A 22,755-nucleotide genomic window follows, 5' to 3' on the forward strand; every position below is an offset into this window, starting at 1 on the left:
TCACTGTTGTTCAAACCATACATAATGAAAACTAATACTGAGGAAACAAATGTTTGTTCTACACTTTATTGTGTACTTATACTGTAACCACAATCAAACGAGTGTTCTAGATCTACAACACATGTATCTGTACTCCGCAAGTCACCTTACGGTGTGTGACGGACTTCGTGTAGACTGTCAGTTGCGTCCCTCCTTGTTGCATACGCATGGGAACAACTACTGTCTGTAAACCTTTGTATATCCCTAATTTCCCTGTTTTATTGAATTTTCTCATTTTGAGAGTACTGAAGGGCCATTTGTTTTAATTGTAACAAATCATTCACCAGCCAGGAACCCATAAAAATATTTCTCTATGTAAGACAGCCGGTTTCAACAGACTTTGCTGTCATCTTCAGGTCTGAAAGTACTTTTGTTCTAAAACACGTTCATTTTACGCTGAACCTCACGCACAAGATATCGACTGGATGAAAACAGCATATTATAAAAGGTCTGTCATCGCTAAAATACTTAAAACATAAAGCGCCTTGTGAAAAAGGCCATGTCCATATACATCTTCCTCACTGATGCTTGTTACATCATACAAACGCGATACACAATGGCACATCTGTTTACATATGGGAAATCTAAAAATATCTAATCAGTTTGAGATTCTCTGCCGGCCGGTGTGGCCGAGCGGTTCTAGGCGCTTCAGTCTGGAACCGCGTGATCACTCCGGTCTTAGGTTCGAATCCTGCCTCGTGCATGGATATGTGTGTTGTCCTTAGGTTAGTTAGGTTTAAGTAGTTCTAAGTTCTAGGGGACTGATGACTTCAGAATTAAGTCCCATAGTGCTCACAGCCATTTGAACCATTTTGAGATTCTCTGTCGATAGCACCCATTACTTCGTGTGAGTAAAGAGCTAGTTGTGTTTCAAAAGAAAACTATTTTCTGAATCTGTGTTATGTCAATAAATCGTTTTCTTCGAAGTAGTTCATAATGTTTGAACATTGTATATGTTCCAAAATCCTACTGGATATCGACTCCATGGATATGAGCCTGTTATTTTGCAAATTACTCCCATTTCCTTTCTTGAGTATTGGTGTCACCTAGTCTTTAAGTACGGTTGTTTCGTCGAGCGAACAGTTGCACATGTTTGCTAAGTACGAGACGTGTTTTTTAAGTAAGTACCGTTTTGAAATTAAAAAAAGACGTACTAATATATCTCAATAATTTTATTTTGACATGAAAGCCTGTACCATAATCTACTTTTCTACATAATTTCCGTCAATATTGTGGCTCTTGTCATAACGCTGTACCAGTTCTTGAATACCCTCCTCATAGAAGTCTGCCGCCTGACTTGTTAACCACTGCATCACCACTGTTTTGACTTCGTAATCATCTTGAAGACGCTGACCGCCTAGGCGTTTTTTCAAGATGAAACGTGGGTGGCCTACGTCACACCAGAATCAAAGCAACAGCCCATGGAATGTCGGCATTCAGATTCACCCAGAAAAGTGAAGTTTAAGCAAACAATTTCTGCCCGGAAAATTATATGCACAGTTTTTTGGGACAGAGAAGGAGTATTGCTTGTGGAATTTCTGCCTCGTAATGAGACAAACAATGCCGCAGCTTACTGTAAGAAATTGCACAATCTGCGCCGTTCAATTCAGAACAAAAGACGTGGCAAGTTGAGCAAGGGCATCGTTTTGCTGCAAGGCAATGCCCGCGGCTGGTCCCGGCGGAAGTTCGAGTCCTCCCTCGGGCATGGGTGTGTGTGTTTGTCCTTAGGATAATTTAGGTTAAGTGGTGTGTAAGCTTAGGGACTGATGACCTTAGCAGTTAAGTCCCATAAGATTTGACACACATTTTAACATTTTTGAACAATGCCCGTCCGCATGTGGCGAATCAGACCAAAGATCTCATTACATCTTTTCGATGAGAAACTCTAGATCATCCACCGTACAGCCCCGATCTTGTGCCCAGTGACTACCATCTGTTCCTACACTTGAAGAAACATCTGGGCGGTCAGCGTCTTCAAGACGATGACTAAGTCAAAACAGTGGTGATGCAGTGGTTAACGAGTCAGGCGGCAGACTTCTATGATGAGGGTTTTAAGAAACTGGTACAACGTTATGACAAGTGCCTCAATATTGATGGAAAGTATGTAGAAAAGTAGATTAAGGTACAGGCCTTCATGTAAAAATAAAATTATTGAGATATCTTAGCACTTCTTTTTTTATTTAAAAGCGCTACTTACTTAAAAAAACACGCCTCGTATGTTGCTATTACATCAGCGTGTTCTGAAAGAAACCTAACTAGTATGGAATATGGAACTGAAGACTTAACTTTACTAAGTGATTTAAGCTGCTTCACCACCCAAGGGTACGTACTTCTACGTTACTCATGTCGGCAGCAGTTCTTGATTCGAATTCTGGAATATTTACTTCGTCTTCTTTGGTGAAGGTATTTCGGAACACCGGATTTAGTAATCCGCTTTGGTGGCCCTGTCATTGGTAATAATACCTTCGCTGTCGTGCGACTTCGCGTTTCCGCTGACGTACTTTAAAAATAATCAGAATATCTTTGAACTTTCTGTTAGCTTTCGGGATCGAATTTCATTGTGGAAAGTATTAAAAGCATCTCTCATTGAAGTCTGCACTGCCGGCCGGGGTGGCCGAGCGGTTCTTGGCGCTACAGTCTGGAACCGCGAGACCGCTGCGGTCGCAGGTTCGATTCCTGCCTCAGGCATGGATGTGTGTGATGTCCTTAGGTTAGTTAGGTTTAAGTAGTTCTAAGTTCTAGGAGACTGATGACCTCAGAGGTTAAGTCCCATAGTGCTCAGAGCCATTTTTGAAGTCTGCACAAATTTTTCGAGCTTCAGTAAAATACCGATACCTCTGATAGTTTGGGTTTCTTCTGACTTGTTCTGTGTACCGTGTTTGGTATATGACTCCCAGTTGCCGTCGATACTGTTTCACTGAATTCAAAACACATTTGGTCTGCGCTTAGTTTTCGACTGTCTCTTAGAAGGGCGTCAAGCGAATTTTTATCTGGATTTTTAAATATATATATTTTGCGTTTATTTTGGTGAATTTGGATGTTACGGTACCCAGTCTCTCTGCAACGACTTTGTGGTCACTAATACCTTTATCTGTCATGATATTCCCTATTTGCTCAGGATTGTTTGTTGCTAAAATGTCTAATATGTTTTCGCAGCCTTTCACACTTTGAATGGACTCCTGAACTAACTGTTCAAAATAACTTTCAGGTAAAGCATTCAGTACCATTTCGGGCGACTTTTTATGCCCATGCGGCTCCAGGACCAGAGCACGAAGTGGCCTGGAGGGCTGCCATAGTCGCTCAAGTGGAGCCACGCGCGTTCGAGGACCATATGTGGGGAAAATCCCACATGGGGAATTTGGACGTCGCACCGATCGCTTAAGAGAGCAGGCTTTGAGGCAAACTGAATGACTTGTTCTTGCAGCTCTTTGAAAGTCTACAATATTTTTACAATCAGGTATTAAAGCAAATCAGAATACTTTGGCGCTCCCAGAAAAATGATCCACATCGAATGACACAACAGTATTTCAATATCTTTAAACCTACAGAAGTTAATATTCCACAGTGAATAATCACTTTCAGAATGAACCTCTGAATTAATACCTTTTGAACACTTCATGCAATTCCAACATACGATACCTCAGATGATAGCATTGCACTATAGCCAACATCCCAGAAAGGTACATAGCTGTATCTATTTTATTTCTTGATTTTCTAGGTTTTTTTATCCTTTTATTACGCGAATGTTTATCAGACCATCGTATTCTACACATGTACGCACCAAACGAACGCAGATCAGTACCTCATATTTTGTCATACTTGTGCTTTTATTTAATGAACAGTCTACTATTTTGCCAATAACATTATTCAGATGTTGACTGCAAGCGCTATTAAAAAACTGCACTAAATCAAAAGTACTCAAGCACATGTGTTAGCGGACACCACAACTGAAAAGAGAGCCAGAAGACACTTCTGACAAGCAGGCCTAAATAATTGTTTAACCCATATTTAACGACAATCTGCTGTCATTTATCATGGGCACACTTGCGGAATAATGCTGATTATTTATTTACTATTACTTGTTGTTCAAATGGCTCTAAGCACTATGGGACTTAACATCCGAGATCATCAGTCCTCTAGACTTCGAACTACTTAAACCCAACTAACCTAAGGACATCACACACATCCATGCCCGAGGCAGGATTCGAACCTGCGACCGTAGCAGCAGCGCTGTTCCGGACTGAAGCGCCTAGAACTACTCTGTAGGAATCACCATGGGTTTCTAAAAAGACGATCGTGTGAAACCCAGCTCGCGAGACTCAGATGGCCATAGACACGGGTTCCCATGTAGATGCCGTGTTTCTTGACTTCCGCAAGGCGTTTGATACAGTTCCACACAGTCGTTTAATGAACAAAGTAAGAGCATATGGACTATCAGACCAATTATGTCATTGGATTGAAGAGTTCCTAGAGAACAGAACGCAGCATGTCTTTCTCAATGGAGAGAAGTCTTCCAAAGTAAGAGTGATTTCAGGTAGCCACAGGGGAGTGCCGTAGGACCGTTGCTATTCACAATATATGTAAATGTCCTTGTGGATAACATCGCAAATTCACTGAGGCTTTTTGCGGATGATGCTGTAGTATATCGAGAGGTTGTAACAATGGAAAATTTTACTGAAATGCAAGAGGATCTGCAACGAATTGATGCATGGTGCAGGGAATGGCAATTGAATCTCAATGTAGACAAGTGTAATGTGCTGCGAGTACATAGAAAAATGGTTCAAATGGCTCTGAGCGCTATGAGACTTAACATCTGTGGTCATCAGTCCCCTAGAACTTAGAACTACTTAAACCTAACTAACCTAAGGACATCACACACATCCATGCCCGAGGCAGGATTCGAACCTGCGACCGTAGCGGTCGCGCGGTTCCAGACTGCTGAGCCTAGCACCGCTGAGCCACCCCGGCCGGCGCTTCGGATGTCCTTTCTTGAATATATATTATTCATCAAATTTTCCTGTCGTCTACGTCAATTATAGACGTTAGAATAGAACCCTTGCTATTAAATTATTCATTTATCTTTTATTTTATACTTGTGTGTAATTCATTTACTCGCAGCTCTAATAAACGCATAGACTATTTTACTGCAGGATCTCAGCTGCTGGTTATTACTTGTAGCGAATTAGCTGCGGGGCATGAGAGCAGACGTGCGGAGCTCGGTCCTACGACTACATAGAGCTGTTCTTTTTCAAACAGAGCCGTGCGTAACACAAGTACCTAAAATACGAGTAATTACAGATAAATAAGCAGCTGGTTTGCTTGTATGGGATGCTGTGGAGAAGAAAAAGAAACTCAGCAATAATTGTTAGGTGGCCGAGCGGTTCTAGGCGCTTCAGTCTGGAACCGCGCGACCGCCACGGTCGCAGGTTCGAATCCTGCCTCGGGCATGGATGTGTGTGATGTCCTTGGGTTAGTTCTAAGTTCTGGGGACTGATGACCTCAGATGTTAAGTCCCATAGTGCTCAGAGCCATTTGAACCAATTGTTAGGTATCCTTGCAGGCGCTGATTTGAAATGAGGCTCAAGTTTTCTTCAAACTGTTCAGCAGCTGTATCATCTGAACCGGGGGTCGGTAAAAGGAACCCATTATTAACTTATTCCGGTTATCAAGTGTAACTTCTACACAAACTAACTCACGGGAACTAGTCAGTTAAATTTCGATACCAGATAAACTACTGCTGAGAGCAACCTACACGCCACCACCAAATGTACCGGTATTGAAAGTATCTTTTCTGAGTTCCTGTAGGTCCTTTGTAAAGATTTCGGGTGAACTTATTTCGTGTTTTAGCCAGCTTTCAGTTGTTACAAAGAGTGCAATTTCAGTGCTTTCAATTGGAGCTTGAGGTTCTGGTACTATCCCAACACAGCTACGACAGTACCAGTTGTTGTTGGGTCAACCATCGTCCTGTGTTTGCCCTGCTCCCTTTGAGACTGAAGCCCTTTCTCTGCATTCCCGAGATTCTCTAACTTTAAAAAACGGCCCAGTTCACGGTACACATCCCCCGCTACCAGTGCAGTCTCAGTCTGTATGTATGAAGCCCCTGTGCTATTAAGCGGAACCCGATACCCCATCACCCTACGGCACAAGTCGAGATATCTGCAAATCTCCACTGTCGCAATACAATTTGAACCTCTGATTCAGACTCTCCACTCGGCTCTGTTATAAATATCCGCCATCGGTCCTGGCATTGATGCTATATATGATGAGCTTCATCTTCAATGCAAGGCTGACAGTCTTTACTACTTCCGATATCCGCCCGAAAGCTGAGAGAATGTCAGTTACCAATATTGTAAATAGTAATGACCCTATAGCACTTCCTTAGCGTTTCATTGAAATTACGTTTACTTCCGTAGATTTTGTTTCATTAAGAAGGCCTTGTTGAGTTCTATCTAAATGGAAGTCTTGATGCGAATTACAAATCTAGTTCCGTACCTGGTAAGCTCCTGTTTTCTTCACTAAAGGACAGTGCGGAACTGTATCAAAGACCTTCTTGAAGGCAAGGAACACGACATCAAGCTGGGTTCTCTGGACCTCATGAGCGAACGGAGCAAGCTGAATTCCGCAACATCTTTGGTTGTGTCCAGGTGGATTTTCACAGTGGTTTATTGCGTTTCAAATACGCCATCTAATTTTTTCGTGGATGAATTTGCAATAGCAGTGTTTCCGAGATATGTATCTGCTGAATTAAGGGCTACCATACAGCACTGTTTTCTAGCTTTTCGGAAAATTTGAAACTTAAGTTTAAGAAAAAATATTTATAAGGCACAAATTATATTTGTATGACTGGGAGGCCCGCTTTCCCTCTGTTTGTCACGATCACACTGTATTATTAAAGAACATCGTCGGGGGTTCGCAATGATCACTAAATATGCAATATTTATTTACGGACCCATCACATACCGGTAAATTATCAAATACGATATTGCACATTAATAAATTCTATTCAGTTGAAGCATATTGAAACACAGAGGTAGTAGATAATGACAATTAGCATGGGCAGTGTTTTTATGAAATTAATGAAGAGATAAATAATTAGAAAAATCGCTCGTTCGCTCTGTGACATCAAACTAAACATTGATCAGTGACATGAAACATATGTGAAGGTAAGACCAGAATGAGTGAGCAAATTTAAAAAAAAATTGTTTTGCAACCTCAATGTACAAATTTGCAGACAACTTCACACAACATTTGGAGAAAATAGTGTTTCTGTCAGCTATGATAAAACGTGAAATACAGTATGATATTACAGAATGACTGCACAATGTTTCAGCGCTATTACTAAGATAAAAGAAGTGCAATAGATATTTCTCTCCAGATCGTGAAGTAGCACATTACCTCTTGGCCAAGTTAAAGCAAGTAGTGACTTATAATACCCTTATTAGTATATATGTTGAGTTAGAATTATATTATATTAAATTGTCTGAGAAGTTCATTCCTGATAAAAAATGAAATTATACATTACAACTTGTAGCTGTGCTGTGGTACTCATCATAACATAGTAATTCTAAGAAATAGTGTTATTTATATTGGTGACTAGGAGCACGCAAACTCAACAATTACAAGAAAACTAAATAATGCGAAAATGGAAAAAAACAAGCATAGTAGGTCAAAAAACCGACAAATTGTGAAACATTTAGAACAGTAGGTAAATATAAAAACTGTGATATAAGTAGTAGTTCTATGAACTTTCATTTAGAAGAAGGAAATTAATGGAAACTGAGAAAAAAATATAATCCTACAGTTTTTATTAACACATAGCGAACGTTCAGTCATAACTTAAAGTCCTTGAGAAACAATCAAAGTCGAGCGAAATTTGCTGGTTGCGTGATTCCGCGTCTTCTCGAAAAGAAAATCAAACGATTCCAGTAGTCATCAATTTATCCTTCCAAACTATTAATTGGACCTTCAACCAAAATAGCTATGATTTACATATAAAAATGGAAGTGCGAAAAGGATTAAATCACGGCTTGGTGACCGTTCAACAACAATGACTCACAGCCTGGTTCATAAACTAGTTTAGGACACAGGGAGGGGAAATTGTTTTTAGATTTCTTTTTCATCTTGGTTCTTCGAGGTGACAATTCAGACCGCGTCACATCCGACTAAAATTGTCGCACAACAATAACCACCGTATCGACTTCGTTGAGCAAGAGAGATATCGATAACAACAGGAGTTGCTAACAAGAAAAAGAAGCAAGAAAAATATAAAAGGAAACAGAAGAGCTAGATGCAGACGTAAGGCTGACATAGATGAAACAAAAATCTGAAAACCTATTACATGAGAAGCGGAAACTACGTGAAAGATAAAAGGTTAGTGGAAAACATGGGGTCTTTTCAATACTAAGATACTACACTGACGCCTGTCAAAGTTTCATGGATGAAGAACCGTTTTTAGCAGTAAGTGTGTTGTTGCATAACCTCATTTTCAGATGGCGGCATACGTGACACGTGTAAATTACATAGTTTCCCATGCAGAGCAAATATTCTTTTTCTACAGTAATACGCAATACAATTAAAACGTTTCCTAAGCGTGGAAAACAGTACAGTACTTCCACAACACATATATGAAGGCCTGTGAAGATCAGTTGCGGCTAGAAAATGCTTGAGGATAGTTAATATGATGAAACTGAGAAGGGCCAAAAGGTCTTTTTATTAATCTTCGTAACTGTAAACGAGTGCAGAGCCCTTCAGTCAAAATGGATGACACAGTGGAATATTTATTTTATTTTTTATTTGTTTTCTTATTTATTTTGGCATGATTTCTAGCCGTCCCGCTATTTTACCAACAACACTGTTATTGGAGTCGTTCACAACCTTCACAGTATTATGATTTTAAATACATTGCCCTCAATGTTCTTAATTGCTTGTTATCACTCCAAATAAAACAACAATAGATGTTTCATAACTTTTATCTTAAATATAAAAGAATAAGTTTTATCCTGAGGATGTTGGTGATAACTAACAATAGTATGGCGCTCTTAGTAAGTTTTTCACCGTTCATAGCTTTGTAATTTTAAGCGTTTAATAAATGAATGTAAGATTCTTGTGCTAACGATGTTCTACGCATGATAGTCTTGTAGAGCTCCTAGTACGTTTTATGGGGTTCAAAATGAAATATAAGTTCATACTGGAGAATCCCTTGCAACAATCAGCAAACATTACAGAGGCTGCAGTCAACAACAATAAATATTGCCAATATTGAAACAGAAATTCGAAACAGCAAACGAAAAGCTTTACCTGTCGTGTACGTAACGTGGTCCGCCGACCGCGCGGCGTGGCTCGCGATCAGGCAGGCTTACAAGTACTGGAGAAGGCTTCCTGGAAGGCCGCTGGAGCAGGGCTGGAGGCTGGAGAGCCACTGATGGAGCGCGCGCCCGCCAGCCGCCGCGGACGCCGCCGCCGCCAGCGCCGCGTAGCGCCGCGCGCCGCAACTACCTGCAGTACCTCCGTGTCTGGCGACGGCCGAGCGCAGCTCGTAAAGTTTGCGAACCGTGGTCGGCCGCGGGCTGACGTCTGTGTTAGTGTCCGCCGGGTTGTGTCCTACAGCCGGTGCCGAGGGACACGGCGAACTCAACTCGTGTCAGGTGGCCGAGCGACCGCAGGCGCAAATACACGACTGCACCAGAAATATTTAGCACAATGTGGTAATCGTATCTCTCCACACACAGCTATCTAAATGACATGCTGAAATATTCTACGAGCAAATATTAAAAGAAATCAGTGACAGGTGTGCAGTGTTTTGCACAACATAAGATAAAAGGCTTTTTTTTCAGTAATTCAATAGTATCAAGTTAGTGATGGCAGTGAAGAAGGTGCAAAATATCACTTGTGCGTCCCATATCAGGTTATTGCTCAAGCGTGTGAGATCAGTATCAAATACGATTAGCAGGGGATATTGAAGGTATTGAAGGGATGCAACACGCAGTATCTCGCAACAAAGAAGGTCTGTCACGCCCGCTTGTGCAGGAAAGCCATAAAAATTCAGAAGCGGGACAATTGCTTCAACAAGAAAGAAGAAAGCCTGAAGGTAAAGGGATGGTGGATTGCTGTACCGCAGCGAGCGACCCTTGAGGACAGCAAAGAGAGAATCCCCATCGGTAATTGTCAGGAAAAAGTTCTTAGATGTTGGCACGACAGGTACATGTTTCTCCGGCCGCGGGTTCGACTCTAGTCTGCCGAAAGCAGTGGATGGTGAAGCTTTGAAAATAGAAGCCATTCGTGCTGGCGAAATATCAGGAAACGTCTTTGAACATACTTCCACCCGTTCCAGTTGTCCGACACATTTTTCTATCTTTCCGTCTTCCGTATAAACATAGGACTTGTAAGAGGATGTAACATACCCCCCCCCCCCCCCCCCCCAGTATTACTACAATATTCGACACCCGGAATTTGTAGCCAGGTATCGGTACTTTATCTACATCTACATTGATACTCCGCAAGCCACCCAACGGTGTGTGGCAGAGGGCACTTTACGTGCCACTGTCATTACCTCCCTTTCCTGTTCCAGTCGCGTATGGTTCGCGGGAAGAACGACTGTCTGAAAGCCTCCGTGCGCGCTCTAATCTCTCTAATTTTACATTCGTGATATCCTCGGGAGGTATAAGTAGGGGGAAGCAATATATTCGATACCTCATCCAGAAACGCACCCTCTCGAAACCTGGCGAGCAAGCTACACCGCGATGCAGAGCGTCTCTCTTGCAGAGTCTGCCACTTGAGTTTATTAAACATCTCCGTAATGATATCACGGTTACCAAATAACCCTGTGACGAAACGCGCCGCTCTTCTTTGGATCTTCTCTATCTCCTCCGTCAGACCGATCTGGTACGGATCCCACACTGATGAGCAATACTCAAGTATAGGTCGAACGAGTGTTTTGTAAGCCACCTCCTTTGTTGATGGACTACATTTTCTAAGCACTCTCCCAATGAATCTCAACCTGGTACCCGCCTTACCAACAATTAATTTTATATGATCATTCCACTTCAAATCGTTCCGCACGCATACTCCCAGATATTTTGCAGAAGTAACTGCTACCAGTGTTTGTTCCGCTATCATATAATCATACAATAAAGGATCCTTCTTTCTATGTATTCGCAATACATTACATTTGTCTATGTTAAGGGTCAGTTGCCACTCCCTGCACCAAGTGCCTATCCGCTGCAGATCTTCCTGCATTTCGCTACAATTTTCTAATGCTGCAACTTCTCTGTATACTGCAGCATCATCCGCGAAAAGCCCCATGGAACTTCCGACACTATCTACTACGTCATTTATATATATTGTGAAAAGCAATGGTCCTATAACACTCCCCTGTGGCACGCCAGAGGTTACTTTAACGTCTGTAGACGTCTCTTCATTGATAACAACATGCTGTGTTCTGTTTGCTAAAAACTCTTCAATCCAGCCACACAGCTGGTCTGATATTCCGTAGGCTCTTACTTTGTTTATCAGGCGACAGTGCGGAACTGTATCGAATGCCTTCCGGAAGTCAAGAAAAATAGCATCTACCTGGGAGCCTGTATCTAATATTTTCTGGGTCTCATGAACAAATAAGGCGAGTTGGGTCTCACACGATCGCTGTTTCCGGAATCCATGTTGATTCCTACATAGTAGATTCTGGGTTTCCAGAAATGACATGATACGCGAGCAAAGAACATGTTCTAAAATTCTACAAGAGATCGACGTAAGAGATATAGGTCTATAGTTTTGCGCATCTGCTCGACGACCCTTCTTGAAGACTGGGACTATCTGTGCTCTTTTCCAATCATTTGGAACCCTCCGTTCCTCTAGAGACTTGCGGTACACGGCTGTTAGAAGGGGGGCAAGTTCTTTCGCGTACTCTGTGTAGAATCGAATTGGTATCCCGTCAGGTCCAGTGGACTTTCCTCTATTGAGTGATTCCAGTTGCTTTTCTATTCCTTGGACACTTATTTCGATGTCAGCCATTTTTTCGTTTGTGCGAGGATTTAGAGAAGGAACTGCAGTGCGGTTTTCCTCTGTGAAACAGCTTTGGAAAAAGGTGTTTAGTATTTCAGCTTTACGCGTGTCATCCTCTGTTTCAATGCCATCATCATCCCGTAGTGTCTGGATATGCTGTTTCGAGCCACTTACTGATTTAACGTAAGACCAGAACTTCCTAGGATTTTCTGTCAAGTCGGTACATAGAATTTCACTTTCGAATTCAATGAACGCTTCACGCATAGCCCTCCGTACGCTAACTTTGACATCGTTTAGCTTATGTTTGTCTGAGAGGTTTTGGCTGCGTTTAAACTTGGAGTGGAGATCTCTTTGCTTTCGCAGTAGTTTCCTAACTTTGTTGTTGTACCACGGTGGGTTTTTCCCGTCCCTCACAGTTTTACTCGGCACGTACCTGTCTAAAACGCATTTTACGATTGCCTTGAACTTTTTCCATAAACACTCAACATTGTCAGTGTCGGAACAGAAATTTTCGTTTTGATCTGTTAGGTAGTCTGAAATCTGCCTTCTATTACTCTTGCTAAACAGATAAACCATCCTCCCTTTTTTTATATTCCTATTAACTTCCATATTCAGGGATGCTGCAACGGCCTTATGATCACTGATTCCCTGTTCTGTACATACAGAGTCGAAAAGTTCGGGTCTGTTTGTTATCAGTAGGTCCAAGATGTTATCTCCACGAGTCGGTTCTCTGTTTAATTGCTCGAGGTTACACAAAGAATAAAAATCATGCCACTATGGCACCTATTCCTGTAATGCAATCGTACTATATAATACTACGAATGATATTTAAACAAAATTTACGAATAATTAAATAATATGTAAATATGTAACATAATAATTACTTTGAACCATCAACATTTACTCAGAACTATAATAATAAGTATGTAATTCATTTGATTAGAAGTAGTTATAAATGTTAGCATCGTTATTACTTTCGTTAATTAACTGAAATTAGATTTCGAAAGTACAGTTTGGAAAACGTTATTGTAAATCGATCAAAAAGCAAGAATCAAATTTAAATTCACGTAATTTCAAGTGATATGTAATTACAAACCCAAATTTGTAAACCAGAATTAATACCATTACTAAGATATTTAATTGATTATTGTTAGCACATGTAATTAACTCCATTACTTACGTTTGGATGCATATTTCAAAGTTATGAGCCATTAAAGAGGTTAAACAACTCGTGTATATATTACGTAAATATTAGCAATATTTTCCGATTGATAATTGATTTCTGTTTATTAAATTAACGAAACGCATTATTGTAAAATGTCGTGTTTAATTTCAATCTTAAATTGTACAATTTTCTAGCCTAAAACTCATCTGTAATGAATTTTATGCTGTAAGTAATGTGATTGTCAACCTTTTGGATATTTGTAACTTTTAATTGTAACTCTTAATTTCACGATGGTGTAATAATTGAAATAATGAACACTCATTGTTTGGAATGTATATAATCAAACGCGGCAATGCAGCGTCAGTTCGCCTACGAGTTCATTTTGTAGTCAAGTCTTTTCAGTCAGTAAGTCAGTCTGTCAGCTGTTAGATTGTCAAAGAGACTGTATTTGGAGTTTGATGTATTCTGCAATGACTTTGGAAAAATGTTATCATCAACAAATAAACCACCCCAAATTGTATGACCTGGAGTTTTGATTAGAAGGAATCCCCAGCCTCCCGACTCAAGCAACTTACAATATAAGTACAACAAAAATACTTTGTTATGGATCGCCCTTACTTACGTCCACTCCATATGGAAATATATAAGTAATTATATTAACGCACCGGTAAATAAATCATATGCATTCATAAAGTAAGGGAGATGTCATAAGCAGTTAGTAGATAATATTCTGAATATGAACCCATCTCCGGGGGTTTCATTTCATGTGTTTAATTCATCCACTTCTGCTTGAGGAACTGCATTAGGTATGAGACAGTACAATATTGGGTAACAATTCGAAAGGGCGCAAAACAAAACACCCATTTATCACTTAAGCACATTTGCTTGTATTAGCACTTAACCGTTACGTATTTACATTATTCAAAAACTAAAAAGATCGCAGCATACTTTATGCACAGAACAGTACTGATGCATCACAAAACCAGCTTGATGTGGTAACTACCACTGTTGTTACAAACATTGTATGTACGAAGCATGTTCTGGTACACGATCTTCATCCTACCTGGTGTCTCTTCAGTTTGTAGTGCAGCTGCCAGAAGGTGTGCCAGCAGATCTTCCTCTGTCTCCACAAGAGTCTCGTAACTTAAACTCTGCGTACGACCCCACAAGAAGCAGTAAACGTCATCCTGTCTACCCTATTGCATACCAGGACAAGCAAATCTGAGACTTTTCTCTTTCACTCAGCAGACGTGGACGCATTACACACCTGAACTCAAACCATCGTAGAACTGAAACGGTACGTTTCCGGACATGAGTTCCTTTTCGAAATATTATGCACTCAACTCCTCTGAACAAGTCCTAGAAGTTTTTAACGGGAATTTTCCAACACCCTGTACAGTGTATCCCGAGCACAACTTCCCGAAACTTTCAACCTCATTCATCAGATTATTTATGCATTTTGTGAAAATATTCACAAAGCTGATCTATCTTCTGTAACCTTGTACTTCACGAACCGAGAGTTTGGAATGCTGCCGAATGCCTCCGGTAGGGTTATTAAAATAAGTTGAAGAGAAGGTCGCGTTCTTTAATGTATTAATAAAGAAATAGTTGTACTTGCATAAGTATAGTAGCCAAGGTTTGCGATTTCTTTAAAGCCGTCTTAGCGAAAAGAGATCATAGCGTAATTCTAATGGGAAGACATGGTCAGGAGCGGAAGTACCCATAGGAAGACTTCAGGGAATACTGTGTCAGCCCCCGGTAGCTGAGTGGCAGTCGGCTTCCAGCCGTGTTACCGTGCGGACGGGCTCGGCGCGCCGGGCAGTGCTCCGCAGGTGTTGTTGTTTACCCGCTAGCGCGCGGTCGCGTCGTTGTCTTGCCGTATAGTACCTGTACCGACCCGACATGGCGTTCTCATATCGAAAAGCTACAATCAAACTAACGTTCAACGCATCGTACACGAGACCGAAGGCCCATGAAATTGAACGGTTTCTACGAGACATCATGCACATAGAACCACAAGAACTGATAGGAATTCATCTGTCTATTGTAACCAGCACAGTGTACCTCAAACTTATTGACGAAGCGACGTGCGACAGATTACTCCAACGATCTGCAAACGGCTTTCGCTTCTGTCACGCAGACGGTAACGTGAGCGTGGTAGGAGTTGACCATGCTGGTCTGGAGGTGCGTACCGTGCGCATCTTTGAACTACCGTTCGAAGTTCCTGCCAACCTAGTCGTTGATGCGCTGCGGCCATACGGCACAGTTCTGAGCCACACAGAGGAGAAATGGAACACATTCGAAACGTACCCTGCCCTTAACGGGGTACGACAAGTGCACATTGAACTTAAGAAGCACGTTCCATCATATGTTTTCGTTGGCGGCTGCCGCGCAATTGTTATATATGATGGACAACCGAGGACCTGCTCGGGCTGCGGCCAGGAGGGCCATGTTAGAACTGAGTGTCTGCAGCGCCGCCTCGTTCAGGTGCCCCGCAATGAACTTCCCCAACGATCCACTATGACCTCTCTCCCGCTAACATATGTGGAGGCGGCACGACATGATGTGATGGATGATCAAAACCTGCTGCCTCCTCAAGCCGCTGCCAGCTCCGTTGGAAAGTCAGCGCCGTCGACGACGCCGCAACCAACGGTGCAGAGGTTCCTACAGCCTCTGCCCACCGCAGCGTCGTGGGCACCCAGCCATCGTCACTGTCGGGATCGCACACAGGGGTTTCTAGCGACCGAGACTGTGTCGAGCCCCGCCCTCCAGTGGATGTCGAATCTCGGACCCGAAAGCAAAAATCACCCAAGCGACACAAGAAGAGGCGATTGTCAGCTGAAGAACAGGACAGGGATGTGAAGCCAGTGGAAGACATCGACTTCGTTGACTCGTCCACAATTGCAACGGACTCCAGTGGCATCATTCACCAGAAGGTGACTGAAGGCAAGGAACACTCTCCTAAATCTGGTGGCCCAGAAAACGAGGCGCATTGCGTCGACTCCCAAAATGTGGGCTCCTGTGAAAGCGACCAGCCCCCAATGACATCACAATCGTCTCTTGGTGATTGGGCAGACGATATGGAGGCAGATGATGCACAGAAAACATCGATATTTCCACCAGAGCCCATGGCTGACACTGAGCCCGGAGGGCTCTGCCAGTCAGGAACTCATACGGCACAGTAATGCACAGCATGCAGATGGATGGCTGTGTGGTGTGTGAGATCACTGTGGGCTTGCCCTGGCACACTGCCTCCGCCACTTGATATGTCTCAGTCATACTGTGTGGGAACAGTCGATGTCAATGGTGTCCACTCCACTGTCAAGACCCGCATGTTACACGACATGATCAGAGCGGCAGACTTGGACATTGCCCTTCTCCAGGAGGTCCGTCCCAAGCTTCGTTTAGACCTATATGGCTGCACCACCTACAGCCTACCCGTAGGTGATGGTGCAGGAGGGACGGCCATCCTTCTCCGAGATGGCATAGACGCGACGGACGCGACTTACTTGCCGAACAGGCGAGGCATCGCACTCACACTTGGCGCAGTCCGCCTCATTAACGTCTACGCTCCATCCGGTAATTCGCACCGTGGTGACAGGCATGTCTTCTATTCGGAGGAGGTAGCCCCACTTTTGCAAGGAAATGTGGACCATTGTATAGTGGGCGGCGATTTTAACAGTGTTCTGTGGCCCGAGGACCAGATACCGCATTACGTCCCATGCCCGGCTCTACAAGCATTGATACGTGACCTCGCGCTCCACGACACATGGCTCTTACATCATGGGACCCAGAGTGGATATACGCACTTTACCAGCCATTCTGCCAGTCGTCTGGACCGGATATACATCTCGCGTGCCTTCCGCATAGCAACCCGTGATGCAGAACTCTGGCCGACGGCTTCACGGACCATCTCGCGTACATCTGCACTGTCACCTTGCCCCGACAACTCACAAGACGCAGCCGGGGCCCGTGGACGCTGAATGTCTCCCTCCTTCGCGAGAAAGCGTGTCGGCGAGCAGTCACTGACACGTGGCGTCGATGTATCAGGCGCCTGCCCATGTATGCTTCCACGTTGCTGTGGTGGCTGGGATGTGTCAAACCTGCACTTCGAAAGACCTTGATGGCCTACGGGAGTGACAGATCGAACTGGCAAAGGGCAACATCGGAATGTTACTATACAGCGTTACGTGAGCTGGCGACGCAACCGCCGTCTCCCGAACGTCAGATGTCCGTACAACGCATCAAAGCTCGTCTACTTCGCATCAGGAGAGAGCAGCTAGAAGGTGTCCGCATCCGTGCGCGAGTGCAAGACTGTATCCCCAACGAAACAGCGTCAGTGTACCACATTGTGCGCGAGAGGTGCCACCGCAAACGTCAGCTCATTACGGCGGTAAACACGGAGGACGGCGGCCGCGCAGTGACCCAAACGGACATCGCGCACACGTTCGCCAGACACTATGGGACCTTGTACATGGAAGATCCGCGAAATGTACGTGATTATGACGAGCTGTTGCACGATTTTCCCGCCCCTCTGGACGTGGCACCCGATGGTAGTCTGCTGTTGCCCATTTCACCCGACGAGCTGACATCGGCCTTGGCACGTGGAGCACCGAATAAGTCGCCTGGACCGGACGGTTTACCCCTGGAATTCTACCACACTTTTTACCACCTTATGGGTGACAAGTGGCTCCAATGGTTCAAGACCTGATCCGCCCTGATTTCACTGTCCCCACAGAATTCACAGAAGGCATCTTGATCCCAGTACCGAAACCGAATGGTGGTTGTAGGTGGCAGGATTTTCGCCCACTCACACTCCTCAACAACGACTACAACATCTTCTCCCGTATCCTCCGCGCGCGTCTCCACACCGCTATCGGGAAAGCCATCCACATCGATCAGACGTGTTTAGGTGGTGTCAGCAACATTCATACGGCGTTAGGAGCATACCGCGACGTAATTGCTTTGTCGGCGGCCTGCAAAATACGAGGCGCCATTGTCGCCGTAGATTTTGACCACGCATTCGACCGCGTCGACCACGGCTTCTTACGCGCAGTTTTGCAACACATGGGCCTCTCTCCGGAGTCTGCACAGGTGGTCCTTCGACTGGTCCACGGAGCGCGCTCCCTCATGATGGTCAACGGTTATCAGTCTGGTCACATTGTTGTTGGACGGTCAGTGCGACAAGGGTGCCCCCTGTCGGGTATATTATTTTCTGCAGCGCTTGAACCAGCTTTACATGTTCTACGGCAGCGATTAACTGGTATGTCCTTGCGGGACGTGACCTTTCGTTGTGGTGCATTCGCCGATGACGTGGTGTCCCTGGCCAGAGCAGAGGATGAAGTGCATATGGCGCTACAGTGGCTACGCCAGTACGGGGCGGTCGCTGGGAGCGTCATCAACGTGAAGAAGACAAAATACATGGATGTCGGATGGGGGCTTTCCCACACAACGGCGGTGCCCTTTGACAAGGTGCCCGTACTCAAGTGTTTAGGAGTGCAATTCTATAGCAATGTCCGCCGCACGGCGGCGGTTACGTACCGTCGGCTCCTACACCAGACACGTGCTCTGCTGCAGGACAACAAACTGCGTCGCTTGGATATGCTCCTCAGAATAGGTTATGTCAACACCTATCTTGTCTCAAAACTGAACTATTTCGCGCATATCCTTCCCTTGACGGCTACGATGCCCGACAGATTTCAAGCAGCATATGGACATTTCGTAAGCACCGGTCTGGTTTTTAAAGTCCGATACGCCACCCTGACACTCCCGCAGCGGGCGGGCGGTATCGGCTTAATTCATGTATATAACCGTGCGCGATCGCTTTATCTCAATACTATGCGTCGCAAGTGGACTCTGACGGGCACCCTGATAGCGGAAGTGGCACCACACTCTCTGCATCCCCCGGTTTCTGTAGGACACATTTCATCGGCACTCACCCACATCAGAGAGTTCTTGATTGACTTCAGCTACTTACGGTCAGAACTTCCGACGACACGGAAGCCCAGCACAAAAGACTATTATCGCCTCTATCAACAGCAGCAACCTGTAAATACGTTCACCCACAGTGTCGCCTGGAAAACGGTGTGGCGAGCGGTACACACGCCTTTTCTACCTACGACGGTGCGTTCATTGTGGTACGTGGTTGTGAATGGGAAGTTCGCTACTCGTCAGAGGCTACATTCCATACATCTGACGGACGACCGCTTGTGTCCGACATGCTCAGTCGCTGACTCGGATGCACACCGTCTGACGTGTGCCGCGACCAGCGAGTGCTGGCTACTGACGCAGCGCATGCTGGCGTTACTCTTGCGGCGATTGCCGGAGTCTATTTCCCCTGATGACGTATTGCCCCCCGACGGCGTATACTTTCCATCAACCAGAACGAACGCCGTTAACTGGCTAAAAGGCATGACCGTTTACTACATATTTTGCGATGCTCCCAAAGGCACACTCGAATTTTGGTCCCTATTGATGACGATACATGCAGCTTTCAGCCGCCACCCGAAGTACTGAAATCGTTTCGAAAATTATTTAGGTTCATTATTTGCGGATCCTCCTGGTCACTGGGGCGTTCCGGGTATGAGACGCTGAAAATGAAGAATAATCCTGGAGCATATTGATCCTCTACGGACAGAATAGGGGGAACCCCTCCCAACAGACGAGAAGACGACTCGGACGCTCGGCTACGGCAGTTGTAGGATCTTTCTTTGTAATGAAACAAAAATAAATCTCTAATACAAAAAATGTTATAAAAAATTAAAGAAATAAATAAATAAAACAACATCGACAAACCCACTACATCCTCTTCCTGATCCTTCGATCCTCGAACTCGAACACGTTGCTTGGGCGTGGCGGCGGGATGGCCAGGCTTCGGGTGTCGACCCCTGCCCTACCTGTCGTCCTGCTCCTGCAGCGGTTCATTAGATTAAAAAAAAAAAGTGGTCAGTGCGACAATGTGTCAATCCCAAGGGCGTGGGTTCGATTCCCGGCTAGGTCGGATTGGTTGGTTGGTTGGTTTGGGGAAGGAGACCAGACAGCGTGGTCATCGGTCTCATCGGATTAGGGAAGGATGGGGAAGGAAGTCGGCCGTGCCCTTTCAGAGGAACCATCCCGGCATTTGCCTGGAGTGATTTAGGGAAATCACGGAAAACCTAAATCAGGATGGCCGGACCCGGGATTGAACCGTCGTCCTTCCGAATGCGAGTCCAGTGTCTAACCACTGCGCCACCTCGCTCGGTGGCTAGGTCGGAGATTTTTCTCCGCTCAGGGACTGGGTGTTGTGTTGTCCTGATTATCATCTTTTCATCCCCATAGACACTCAAGTCTTCGAAGTGGCGTCAAATCGAAAGACTTGCACCCGGTGAACGGTCTACCTGACGGGAGGCCCTAGTCACACGACATTTACATTTTATTTAGTCAAGATTGTCTGGAACGTTACTATCCACTGGGTGCCTTGTCTCTAAGGAACGTAGTACATGGCGTTGTCATCTGTTTCAGACTGCTGTACGTACGGGAATCACATCAAAATATTACTGCGAGACGCAAATGAACCTATAGATATTAAACTCATTATGCCTCCACTGGATAAATACGCTGACAATAAGTCTGACTAAATGTAATGTAATAGTCATTGTAAGATACAGTGGTATACATGGCGGTGATTAAACACTAATGTCACAGTGATTATGTCTATTTTTAGTTTCGTTTTCTGGACACAGGTGTTGTTAAGCTTTTAAGAACTTTCGAGTTCGTGGGTTTGCAAGATCCACGAACTCATGCACGTAACTGTACTCTTTGTCTGTGTAGGAGGTGGGGATGGGGAGTCCAGTCTCGAATTTTTGAATGGCATCATGTTCGCAGTCGACTGTACTGTTTATTATAATTTCCGATATTAAATTTCGACCTTTAGTTATTTTCAAGTGCTTAAGGTGCTGAAAACACAGAAATTCTCAGTGTTAGTAAAATGAATAAAAACCATGTGCCGAATGCTGACTGGAGCCACAGAGGTTCACATCTTTTCACTCGTTTCATTAATATTGATAAGTGCTGTGGTTTCAGTACCTGAACCATTTGAAAATGTCAAAGATCGAAATTACAATTGAAGGGTTATCAGCAAAAACCCCGCTAGTCAAAAAAATCGAGGAATGAGTTAGCAGCGCCTTCATGTAATGTGCAGCATTACGCACGCGAAAACACAACCGCCTTTGTCAAAAACACGTCAAGCCGTACTGTATAAGCCTCTAAAAAATACGTCGATTCTGCAAGAACCCCACAAGTATGGAGTGTTGCTAGTTTTGTTTACAACCTCCCTCGTTCTTCTACGTTATACTCTTGTTCTCCAAGTTTTTACGTTAATATGGACCGATGTAGAAGACAAAAAATCAGGATAATATAAAAAAGCGTGGGGTGGAGGAGTAGGAGGAGGTGATTAGTGTTTAACGTCCAAAAGACAGTGAGGTCATTACAGACGGAGCACAAACTCTGAGTAGGCAAGGATAGGGAATAAAATCAGCCGTGCCCTTTCGAAGGAACCATCTGGGCATTAGCCTGAATCAATTTAGGAAAATCACGGAAAACCTAAATCAGGATGGCCTCACGCGGGTTTGAAATGTCGCCCTTCCGAATGCGAGTCCAGTGTGCTAACCCCTGCTCCACCTCGTTCGGTAAAGTGCGTGGTGAAGAGCACACTGATCACGTTGTGAAATTGGTACTAGTGCACCTAACTGGGGAGGACAGCTGGTTCGTAGCATTACGTACACTACTGGCCATTAAAATTGCTACACCACGAAGATGACGTGCTACAGACGCGAGTATAACCGACAGAAGAAGATGCTGTGATATGCAAATGATTAGCTTTTCAGAGCATTCACACAATGTTGGCTGACATGAGGAAAACTTTCAACCGATTTCTCATACACAAACAGCAGTTGATCGGCGTCGCCTGGTGAAACGTTGTTGTGATGCCTCGTGGAAGGAGGAGAAATGCGTACCATCACATTTCCGACTTTGATAAATGTCAGATTCTAGCCTATCGCGACTGCGGTTTATCGTATCGCGACATTGCTTCTCGCATTGGTCGAGATACAAAGACTGTTAGCAGAATATGGAATCGGTGGGTTCAGGAGGGTAATACGGAACGCCGTGCTGGATCCCAACGGCCTCGTATCATTAGCAGTCGAGATAACAGGCATCTTATCCTCATTGCTGTAACGGATCGTGCAGCCACGTCTCGATCCCAGAGTCAACAGATGGGGACATTTGCAAGACAACAAACATCTGCACGTTCGACGACGTTTGCAGCAGCATGGACTATCAGCTCGGAGACCATGGCTGCGGTTACCCTTGACGCTGCATCATAGACAGGAGCGCCAGCCGCGCGGGATTAGCCGAGCGGTCTGGGACGCTGCAGTCATGGACTGCGCGGCTGGCCCCGGCGGAGGTTCGAGTCCTCCTTTGGGCATGGGTGTGTGTGTTTGTCCTTAGGATAATTTTGGTTAAGTAGTGTGTAAGTTTAGGGACTGATGTCCTTAGCAGTTAAGTCTCATAACATT

This window comes from Schistocerca serialis, chromosome 1 (genome assembly GCF_023864345.2).
Source record: "Schistocerca serialis cubense isolate TAMUIC-IGC-003099 chromosome 1, iqSchSeri2.2, whole genome shotgun sequence".
Taxonomy (NCBI): domain Eukaryota; kingdom Metazoa; phylum Arthropoda; class Insecta; order Orthoptera; family Acrididae; genus Schistocerca; species Schistocerca serialis.